Genomic DNA, 12691 nt, shown 5'->3' with positions numbered 1-12691 from the left:
TTTTTAGTCTTGGATAGAAAGTTCCCTTCCAAAATGATCAAAAGTGCCCCCGCGACGCGACATACCCTCCGTCCCCGCTTTACAGTACGCGCGCGACAACACAGTTGATAAGAACTCACGCGACAACACAGCTATTCAGTACGCGAGCGACAACACAGCTGATAAGAACTCACGCGACAACACCACTATTCAGTACGCGCGCGGCGCCAGTTCTTTTTCATCCCCGCTTCTAGCAGCACACTCCATTTCCGCATTACTGGATCTGTAGCGACAACAGACCGCAAGGGATGATGGCCAAGCCTGGGCTGATGGGAATTGTAGTTTCCGGTACCTCCCGTTCGCTTCATTCACCTGAGCAAATTTTCTTAGAAGACCTATAGTTTTACAGAGTCATGCGACTACGGTAATATCGAAAAAAATTAATATTGCGGTATGACGGTATTTACAATACCGTTACATTCCTATTTACTTACCCTCACTGGTAGAGCAAAATCCCAAATCTCTTGCAGACTGCTGAATCACTTGCAACATTAAAAATGCAGCTCTCCTTGGACACTTAACGATGTCCTTAAAAAAAATGTTGTTTCTCATTCTTTTCTTAATCCTTCCATACTCTGACTTCTGTTTCTCCAACAATGTCAGACACTTTGTATTTAGTAGTATTTTATTAGTATTGCCTCTTAATGGTTGATGTTTGATGGCTTCTTCATTTGTAAGTCGCTTTGAAAAAGAGTGTCAGCTAAATGACTAAATGTTAATGTAAATATATGTTGTAAATGCCCCTTTTTGGGTAGACGCCAAAACAATGTTGTTTTGGTTTCTTCAAGTCCAAATGTGCTGCCTTGTCAGAAGAGGGCTGTGCTTTACATTAGGTTTGTCAAACTTAGGTTACTAGAGGGATGGATCCCTGTAAAGTTTAGTTCCAACCCTGCTACACAACACTTACCTGTAGGTTTCAAACAATCCTGAAGGACTCAATTACTTTGATCAGGTGTTAATTAGGGTTAAAGCTAAACTGTGCTGTGGCAGCCCTCCAGGAACTGAGTTTGACACCAGTGCAATACAGCTTGTGAGCTGGTCACTCACAATGAGATATATGAGCAGTATCACACCCGTAACACTGCAATATGGCTGTATATCAGCATTGCTGATTTGTGCATAGGAATGAGGCCATAGGCAAAGTGCCATAGTAAATCATAACACTGCTGATATACAGCCATATCACAGTTCTATGAGTGTGATATAGCGTTTATACACATTTCATGGTATAATTGTTTAAATAAAGATAAAATAGACCACAGAGTTTCAAAACTCATTTGTGTGAGGAACTTCTTACTCATCACACAGCGATTAGAATCAAGAACCAGAAAGTTGTATAACTTAAAATATGACAGTACTATTGGTTTCTCTTAAGCTGCACAACAGAAATTTGTTTAAATTACCCCAATTTAGCAAAGGGCCTAGGTCTGGCTTATGATAAATCTCTAGCCCACATGCATTAAAGCCTTGTCAGTTTGAACTCTTGTAGTGCATCACAATTTGCACACTTGTGCACTATTCTATTCACTTTTTAAAGTGTAAATGGTGCTAAAGGACACTTTAAATGCATGGATGATGCACTTATCTTATATAAATGAACAAAAATTAATTGTGGAATGTTGAACAGCCCTTGTCTTCAAATGTCACATGTTAAACCACACAATGGGTTACTTTCAGATGATAATACATTACTTTTTTTTTTTTTTTTTTTTTAATCTATTAGGTGGTTGAGTGTATAGTGCAAAAGTAAATAGTGTATAACAGTATAATTTATGACACAATTCTGGTGTTTGTCTGCTTGCTTGCTAGGTCACAACTTGAAACATGTACACACACCACCAGCTGTGTGGGGTATCTGCCAATTTTCCATCATGTCTTGCTTTTCTATGAAAACAATATCAATGCCTAAACAAGGAGCCTAAAGGAATATGCTGTGATCAGGTGGTATAGCAGTTCTCTGAATATTCCCAATTTGCAATTCGAGACCAGTATGATTATACACATATGAAGCAACAAGGGACTCACTGCACCTTCAACCCAATCTAATAGGTTGGTTGACCAAAAAATAAAATAAAATAAAATAAAAAATTAATTGCAAAAAAAAAAAAAAAAAAAATCGCAAAAAAATGAAAGAAATAAAGAAAAGTGTTTACTCAAAAAAAAAAAAATCAAATCAAATCAAAAACTCAAGTGAAATGAAGTGACAAGCCATTTACTGGAAAAAGGGGGCAATCACTTTGGCCACATGTTGACCATTGTCAATCTCAAACTAAAAGTGTAAGATGTGGGAGCGATCCAAACTTAAAGAGTTATACTGTATGATAATTTAGTAGATCATATGATCAATCTAGACCAAACAGACACTGGCTTCTTTTTGTGCAAGACTTGTTTATCTTGTGAAAATGCACTTAAAATGAACTTTTTATCAACACTGCCACTCAGAAAGCATTCAAAATGAAAGAGACTATCTCTTGTTTGTCAGCTTTTGCTATTTATCACTTTGTGCCCATGTGGTCTACAATATGAATATGAACATAGGAGCTCAATTAGCTCAAGGATAAACATACAATCTTCTGTGCCCAAACATTTTGTTAATAGTGGCCATGAACTCAGTGATATTAAAAGGTTCTGGTATTTAGAGATTGACTGGTTGAAGGTGATTCTAACAAAAGACAAAGTGAGGCACAGTGGATCTAGTGATCTAGAATATGGAGTGTATACTGAATATCCAAAAGGATTAAATGAAGAACTAAAATTGTTGTGTTTATATTCTTATGATCTCCAAGTACCCCATTGTGATGTACTGTATATTGTGTTTATAGTACAGATGCAATATTTATTATTTAAACATAAAATTTAATTATATTTTGGAGAGTTAGCAGACTTTCTTTAGTTATTTTATTATTATACACTAATGCACAAATGTTTTTAGAAGGGGTTGAGCTCACTTGTACTTTTAGGGGGCACACTTTAACATACATCACAAACTATATAAATAATTATTCAAAGTCTTTTTATCATGCATCACTCTGCAGCCTAATAAAGAAGATAATTAAATAACTTAAACTCCTAATAATATTCCATGTTAATTTATTTGATGATTTTAACATTTAACATTAACATTAACATTCAAGTACATCGAGGCACATTTTTGCTTTTTTTTTTTTTTTACTCCAATTTCCTGTTAATTTAAAATAACATTTTCTAAGTGATTTTTTAACAAACCAAGGAAATGTTCACAGTATTTCCTATACAACTAAAATAATAATCATAATTAGTCTTATTTATAATAGTTTTTTTAAATAAAAGCAGTTTTTAATTTTATTAAAACAATTTTAAGGTCAGTATTACTAGCCTCCCTAAGAAATATTTAATGTATATTTTTTGATTGACTACACAACAAACCAGTTATACAATAACTTGACTAATTATTCTAACTTGCCTTGTTAACAGAGCTTAATTAAGTTTTAATTGCCCTTTAATCTGAATACAACTGTCTTGGAAAATAAATAATAAAATATAATGCACTGACTGCACCATGGGAAAGACTAAAAAGTAGTCATTAGAAATTAGTTAAACTATCATGTTTGAAAGTGTGTTGTAAAAGATCTTGAAGACTCGTGCTTTATGTCACTACTGAAAACAAATATAAATGAGGGCCAAACTAAACGAGTTGAGTATTACTTTTACATGAGCGTGACTGAAAACTATATTTGATCAATGTGTTGCATCTGTTCTCCAGTGCTTCTGTTCTGTTCTCCGACTGTTTGTAAATTCAACACTTCATTTCCTAACGAAAAACTACACTCAATTTCTAATTATTAATAGGCAACAGTATGCATAGCCGAGAAATTCCTTTATTAAAAGTTTCAAACTTGCTATTGGAAACAAAAGTCAAACACAGGGGTGACCAACCCTGTTCCTGGAGATCTACCTCCCTACAGATTACAGTTTCAACACATATCAAACACACCTGCCTCTAATTATCTAATTAATTGGTACATGTGTGTTTGATCAGGGTTGGATCTGAACTTTGCAGGAAGGTAAATCTCCAGGAACAGGGTTGAGCACCACTGATCTAATATAATAAACAGTGGACATTTTGATCACAACATAAACATGACTAAAGTAGATTTCTTAATTACCTGTGTCAATTTGGGACTTAACTTCTGACGAATATGGAAAACTGATGCGCACAACACAATCACTGACAAAAGTTAAGGGAAAGCAGAGAGTGAGAGAGAGAGAGAGAGAGAGAGAGAGAGAGAGAGAGAGAGAGAGAGGCCTCAGTCACATCTCCGTCCACCACCGATGACTGATCTCGCTATTCTGTGGCGTTTTAGTGTTGACCAAGCAGCAACCTCCCACTCTCACTCATGAAGCAAATACAGAAGTACCTGAAACTGCAATTCATGGAAATTCCGCTAGTCATAGCTCCATAACAGAGCAGATTTCTATTGAGCTCAATGCTAAAATGGCCAACTTTACAGCAGAAAAAAAGGTGTTTATAGCCTGGTATAGCCCGATTTTGGTTCACCCTTCATGACAACTGTGAGATGGGTGTTTTTTTTTTTTTTTTTTTTTTTTTATAACTCACCCATTTCCTTTATATTAGGTTATATTAAGTCTGCATAATTAAAGGTATGGCCACTTGAGTGACACCCAGTTCATGTTGGTCATTGTAACTTCACCTCAGCTAAACTCTGTATATACATCTTTTTTTTTAATTATTTGATTTATGTGGCTTTACACAGTCTGTTGCTTTTTGGAATTATTTCCTACAATTATCAGATGATAAGGCATGCTGTGTGCACTTAATTGTGCTCACAAACCATTCACGTGGCCTTCGTTTCCTAGGTGAGTGAAATTTACATATTACATCTTTGTAAATTATTTGTTTTATTTAAGATCATTTATATTTTTCTTTAGACCTGTAAAGCACTCCATAATATGTCAGATTGTTCATGTCATCTGAAACGTTTTAATGCAGTGTTATTCCTGGATTTCATCAATAGCCTTGCATCTACTAACACAAACTATATTTGAAGTGCTTGAAAGTAATTAGCATTTTCCTCATGTAGAAAAACTTCATAAGTAAAATGTTTAGTGTCTCAATATATTACAACAGTGTTTTTAAAGGACTAAAACCCTTTATTGATATAGTACACAACTAAGTACATGGGGTCAGATTAGGTAATAAAGTACAAAGCGGTTCTCCCGTAGAAAACCCATTGTCTGTAGCTCCGATAATTCTCTAACTCTTTGCCCTTGTTGGTATTCCTCAGTCAATGCGATGGCACGCAAACTAAATTGCAACGTTTGGCCACACCTACTAGTAGTTTATTTTGCGTTCTTCAAAAAACCTATGGGTGACGTCACAAGATGGCCTATTCCCTCCATATCTTTTACTGTCTATGGTTGTGACACAAAAATACACGTCTAAATTTAAGGGGCCCAGGGGGGAACCACCACAGATGCTTACTGACACATTTATTTAAAAAAAAAATTCTGTAAAATGGTATCAGAGCTAATATTGTTAATGTTCCAAAAAGTAAACATGCTATTTATTCCTGTGATTATACAGGAGAATTTTCTTTAGCTTTCGGTATCACATAATTATTTAGAAATTATTCTAACAAGCTGATCCGTTCTTATTTCAGGACTAAAACCATTTACTACACAGCAACATTTGCAGTTTCTACCGCAGCAAATAGAAAGCGACACATAATTACCGTAAATAAGTTCTTTTTCTCCAGCTATTAAAGCAATTGTACAAGGTCAGGGTTTGTTTGTAGATTTTAAGTATAAAACTGCCCCTAACAATGAAGGCAAAGCGCAGCTTCACACTCAATCACATAATGGATAAATGTATTTCCGCGCTCAGCAGGAACAGTTGGATTATCATCTCTGCCCAGAACCACAATTTTACAAGATAACTATACAATGAATTAATAGCCTCAACATTAAACTGTCACTTTATGAAATCTCTCCATACCCTGCTTCATAAACACCTGCTGTACATGAACAAATGTGTGGAATCCTAATGCTACCGGCCTGCTGAGTGCTTTGCTCACCCGCTCGCTCTCTCTCTTTCTGAATCAATATGCCTTTAACCGATGTGTATGAGTCACCAGGCAATAGTTGTCTCCAGAAGAAATCCTCTGGGAATAAGTCAAGAAAGAGCAAGCGCACCAACAAAGAGTTTAACATGTCATTTTTTGTGTGGTTGCTATAAAGCCAGAGGTCCTGCACTCCAAATTTACAGAACGGAAAGTTATTCTGTATTGGAAAATTGAGTCCAATTGGAATGCTTAGCGGCTGGCCCCTCTAGATGTCTATTGATTTCTTGAATATATATATATATATATATATATATATATATATATATATATATATATATATATATGATATATATATATATAAATATATATATATATATATATTTTTTTTCCTTTTAAATGGATGTATTTATGTGTTCTGCGTTTGGGCTGAGTGTGGAGTAATGCTATTAACTCGAGAGCACAGAAAAGAGATATAGCTCTTCGTGGTAAAATGCTTTGGTTTCTTTGCGATAGACTACTAATACCACTAATGCTTTATAATCCCTGACTAAGTGTAGGTATGGCTTGCTCAGAACATGACGGCTTCTCAGAACTGGTCAAAACTCTGGCTTTTTTCAGAAGAGAGATGTTGTACACCCAGTTGTCAAGCAGTCTTGAAAACAATGTCCACTATCAGTTCATGCCAGAGAACGAGACTTACATGGACTTGCTATCCAGATTTATGAGGCAATTTCAAAAGAGAAGACAAAAAGGGGGGAAAGAAAGAGCAAGTTGTATTATAGCATAAATTGAGGGAATCTCTCTCTCCCTCTCTCTACTCGGAAGATAAAACTCCAGTCACAGCACTAATCTTTTGGTAATTTACACAAAAAACTTTTACCGGCATGTCTCTCATGGCGCGATTAGCAGAGGGATTTATTTTGTATTCGCCGCTACTGGAATTAATATCTAAATCTGGCGGAACCAGTTGTGTCAGTTTGAGCCGATAAAGGGAAATATGTCTCCGCTAGATTGCTTGCTCTCCCTCCCTCTCTCTCACACACACACACTTTCTTTTGCCTTCAATTTCCCGTGTTCATTTTGTTTTTATGTTTTTCCACTGGTGTAATGATTTACATTTATTAGACGGTTCATGGCTGTTGTATCTTCCTGTGTTTCTTTTGAGGGCTGCATGAGACATTTTTCGTCAAAGCCTCAGCAAATCTCATTCATAGCACTAACACCTGTTTGCATCAGTGCCAGTAAATAGCTTTCCGCATTTTTGTTCAGAGCCACTGAGGAAATACTCACTTAATTCATGCATTTAGAATGGGCAGCAGATGAGGCTTTACATTTACGTTTTATAGCCGTTTAACATCAAGCGCTGGATATAAGCAGGCCTAGGGTCACATTTACACACAGCTCTTGCCAGCAAACCTCATTAGTAAACTATACGGTCAGATTAAATAATTACATACAAAAAATACTGATTAAAAAGATGTAAGCGAGCAGATTTCTGCGGAGGAGTTTCCCTTCAAGATGCAAAAATGTATGGAATGAGAATGTTTAAATAATTCATATATCCTCATGTACTAAGGTTGTGCACTTTGTGATGGTCATTTCACTTGTATGTGTCTGGGTTAAAAACCAGGATTCCTTTACACATTTGCTCAACACTATGGCTCAATCTCAGTTCTATTTTTTAACAATACCCCTTCACCTTGGCCATCAAGCCCTTGCCTTTAGCCCTATGCCTTCAAGCAACAGAGATTTGAGACACTATCCCTTCACATAAATGCGCAAAATGAGAGGTAGGGTTAGGGGAAGGGCTAAGAGGGAGATTTGGGATTGGGCCTATTACAAACAATTTAAGCTGTGAAATGACAACAGTTTTTCCTCACACAATAAGCCTTTCTAAAAATCCTGACAACAGATGTTAGCAGATATCTGTATATCACAGCAATTGCAATAGATAATTTTAACCAAAGAAGCAAGCAAGCTCTTATACTTGGAGGGAGCCCTGTATAAGGTGTTTTTGGGAGGTTATTTTACGGTATCCAATTTCACAGAAGAAATGTGGATTGAGAATTTCCAGATGAACGAATCAACCTTTTTTGAATAGGGCCTCATGCAGTGCCAGCTGCATCGTGCCCAAGGGCTCAAATCTTTTCTTATGGTAATGTATATCTGAGTGAAACATATTATTGAAAAAATGTAGGGTAGTTGCACAGTTCATTGATTATATATTAGATAGAGGCAGGTCAGAAAAGTTTAGAGTTAATTATAAAAAAAAGAAAACAGGTGTAGATTTTTAAAAAGAAAAAAAAGTATGAATAAATCAGCACACATGAATAATAACTGTAAATAAAAATACTTTAAATATAAATAATTCCTGTAAACAAACCAAGACCATGCTAGATGTATGCCTCTTACATAATTCCATTCTGTATTATACAATAATGCAAAATAATCTGGTAATGCTTTAATAATAATAGTAATAGTTTCATTAGTTAATGTTAGCAAAGGTTTTAAATAACATGAACTAGGAATGAACAGTACTATTCCAGAACGTATTAATATTAGTTATATTTCAACTTTTACGTTTCATAATCAAAAGTTGTGCTTGTTTTCATTAGTTAATGAAGTAACATGGACTAACAATGAATATCTGTGTTTTCATTAACTAACAATAAAGAGTTCACACTTAGCTGATGATTGATTATAAAGAGTGTTTGGCATGCTGTCCCGGGAGAGGGCCCTGAGCTCAGAAGATCCTCGAGTCCGGGGCAGGGCTTAGGTAGATCTCGAGGACTCCCCTGCTGTTTGTAGCTAATGAACAATTAAGGATTCCTATCAAGAGATAAATACTTACTAGGATGCAAGGTGCCGATTTGGACTAGTCAAATTAATGTAAGTTACATGTTTTTGGATAGTGGGAGGAAACCAGGGAAACCTATGTGGGCTTGGGGAGAACATGAAACTCCACACAGAAATGTCAACTGGCTTGGTATATATTTACAGATATACCATGATTTCACTGGTTCGGCCCACTTGGGAATAGATTTTCCTCCATGTGGCCCCTGAGGTAAAATGAGTTTGACACCCCTGGGATAGACAGACTGATCACACAAGGAAACTTAACTACTCTACGCTTTGTCAGTTTTGTAGCTTTGAGTTCAGATGTTCGAAATTTTAAAAAGGAGGCATGGAACCCAACCCCACCCCTAAATCCAACTGTCATTGGGTGATAAACAAATCATACTTAATTGTAATAATGAGATCTTACAAACTCATATGAATTAACGAAATTCATACAAATTGCCGTGAGATAACTTTCAGATAGCTCACCCAAAACTGAAAACCCTGTTATCATTTACCTGTTCCAAACAACTGTTATGTTGAACACAAAATAATATATGTTGAAGAAAGCTGAATTTTATGACTTCCATAATATTTGCATTAAATGCTTTGTTTTTCATGCTTAAGTGAGTTAATTGTTACCGGTTTTCAGCTTGCTTTAAGAAGTTATTTATTCTCTATTAGAAACGACAAATCAAAACGACATCAAAGTAATATCTAACATTGGCATTAGATGTCAAAAATAGACTAAAGAACACATCATAAAGGAACTGAAGGAATGTCCTGTAATTCATTTTTGATGTGTTTTTGATACCAATGTTAGATATCAATTTGATGTTGTTTTGACATCAAGATAGTCATGGCCACTGCATGGGCAGTCATTAAGGCAAAGTACACCTCCAGGGGTCTTCATTTGCAACATGCTGACTGTAGCTGACTGTAAAATTTTATTTTAACATTTTAATTACTTACTGGTTTTGCAATAATTTCTATGTCACTTTTATATGGTAGGAAGGGTTTAAAATTCCAATCACAGACACCACTTTTCAACAGGTGTCTCGCCGAGGTCGCTTTCCTTTGCTTACCTCAAAGACTTTCCCCTCAGTGCTCACGTACACCAGGAGCCCTCTCATGGTTCCAGCCGGTGCCCAGAATCAGCAGGATGGCGGCTGCTCTCTGTACCCCATCATGGTGCTCTGAACTGGGAAAGAGAAATGGGGAGGTGGGCCAGCAGCAGGAGGAATCACCCTCGGGGAACAGAGGGAAAAGTGGGTTGCATAATGATAGGCTGACTGTGTAATGATAGGGACGTGTATGTGTGTGTGTGTGTGTGTGTGCGCGTGCAAGCCGATAAATTTCCAAATGTGATACCAGGAGTGACCACTGTTGCAGACAAATGACGACATGAATAATTTTTCAGCCACGTTTACTTGAAATGACTGTATAACTCAGTGGCTTTCATTAAAATCCCATTTCGGCATACTTTACATGCTCGCATACACATGGCAAAGGCTGAACTTAACACATCTGGATTTACTTGAGGGAGTAGTGTTGCAAAATCCTTGGCATCCTGGGACCGTTTTCCATAGACTCCACATCAGCTGCACTATACACACTGCTGGACACATCAATGTTTAATGCACAGTAAAAAATAAATAAATAAATAAATAAAAGTTGCACTTTGGTGCACACAACCACAGCAGTGAGACCAGTCTAATAAGCTGCTTGCCCTTACATATGCAGCATAACACTTCTGTAAGAACAACTCTAGAAACCATATTTACTAACAGAGTTGAGTGTAATTACTGTTACTGCATTTAAATAACTTTTTCCCAGAAAAAAGGGTATGTCACGGGACATTAACAGAAGGGTCATTTGGTGATTAAAAAAAGTAAAATTTTATTAACCTATTAGAATTACTATATTTTAACCATAACCCACAGACGATTAAAATAGTAGTTTTTAATAGTAAAAAACAACAACATGCAAATGAAAAGCCATCAGCCTTAAAATTTATATATATATATATATAATTTTTTATTTTTTTTTTCGAAGGATTGGTTTGTTTAAGTTAGATTAACAACACAGCAGTAGCATCAGCTGCAGCAGATTGATTTTAAAGCACCAGGTTAAACTTTCTGACACCTTTATGTCAATCAAATACATTGAAAATAAATAAAGGCCACAACTTAACATTGAGAATGATCTCTGAATTGCGGTCTGAAATAATTAAACCAAGAATACAGTAGACTTGTGCTTAAAACGTTGTGTCCACCAGTCTCGTAAGGTTAATATTAAATTAAACAAATCAATAAATGACTACAAGAGTGATGTGGTTGTTAGACGTTTGCACTTTTTTGTGTTGTCAATATGCTTGTATTTATATCGACCTCTTATTGTTTGCACAACGTTTGTATATTTCAAACCACATTTGGGGGTTGTGAGTCATATTTTATTTCAGGAGTCGCTGGCTTAAAAGGTTGGAAACCCCTGATTTTATTAACCATAAGTTACTGTATATTGTATATTGTTTTTTTTTTTTGTTTTTTTTTTTTTTTAAATCATTGTAAGTGAACATGACGTCCCTGGCAATATCATATATGAAATTGTCTTTTAATTGTCATATTTGATATAAGATGAATATGTTTTTAAGGTTATATTTAAAATTATTATTATCACTGTCACTCATTTTCCTTCGATTATTCACTGCTTTATCAAGGGTCAATTGAACACAGCCGAATGAACCACCAATTACTCTGGCATATGTTTTACCAGAGAATGCCCTTCCAGCCACAAACCAGTGTTGATAAACACTCAAGCACTCCCCAATTCATACACTATGGCTAAGTTTATTGTTTTTTTTTTCTTGTTTGTTTGTTTGTTTGTTTGTTTTTTAGCTCATCTATATTGCATGTGTTTTGACTATAACAGAAATGTACAACTTGGAAAAAACCCATGCAAACACGGCGAGAACATACAAATTCCACATATAAATGTCTCTTGGTCCAGCCGCAGCCACTTAGCCACTATGTCACCCAATTTTTGTTGTTGCTGTAGTTAAATTACAAAACAATCTTAGAAGTACTTCTACTAGTAGTACACTCTCAGAAATGAAGGTACGCAAGCTGTCACTGGGGTGGTACCTTTTCAAAAGGTACACATTTCATTTGCACTTGAAGGGTCCATATTGGTACCTCAAAATTATATATTATTACCTACAAATGTTAAGAGGAACACTTATGTTCTTTTTAAAATGTTCCCTTGATGTATGATTATGGACCTTTCAGGTACAAATTTGTAACTTTTTGAAAAGGTACCACCCCAGTGACAGATAACATACCTTTATTTCTGAGAATGTAGTGGTAGTTAACACAGTAGAATAATAAAAGTTCTGATGTGTTTAAGTACATTTACTGTAAACATGTAAGTGTAATTGTGAGTTAATCTTATTTACAAATATACAAATATGTTAAATATACACTCTCAGAAAAAAAGGTACAATAAGGGTACAATTTTGTTCCTAGAGGGAACAAAATATAAAATTGTACCTTTAAAGGTCCCATATTGGTCCTTAGGGTACAATTTTGTACCCAAATGGGCTATAAAGGTACACATGTCCAGATTTAGGTTTGAAAGGTACATTTTTGTACCTTTTATAGCACATTTGGATACAAAATTGTACCGTAAAGGACCAACTTGGCACCTTTAAAGGTACAATTATATATTTTGTTTCCCTATAGGAACAAAATTGT

General features: G+C 35.6%; 1 protein-coding gene across 1 annotated transcript in view; it reads right to left on the bottom strand.

Moving 5' to 3' along the window:
* The window catches only part of LOC147843244 (uncharacterized), a 1033179-nt gene that overhangs the window by 751614 nt on the left and 268874 nt on the right, over positions 1–12691 (bottom strand). The gene's annotated exons all lie outside the window — the stretch shown is intronic.

Source organism: Danio rerio, chromosome 7 (assembly GCF_052040795.2).
Source record: "Danio rerio strain M-AB ecotype USA chromosome 7, GRCz13ab, whole genome shotgun sequence".
NCBI lineage: Eukaryota > Metazoa > Chordata > Actinopteri > Cypriniformes > Danionidae > Danio > Danio rerio.
Note: the sequence above shows the minus strand (reverse complement) of the source record. Positions and strands in the feature narration are given on the sequence as shown.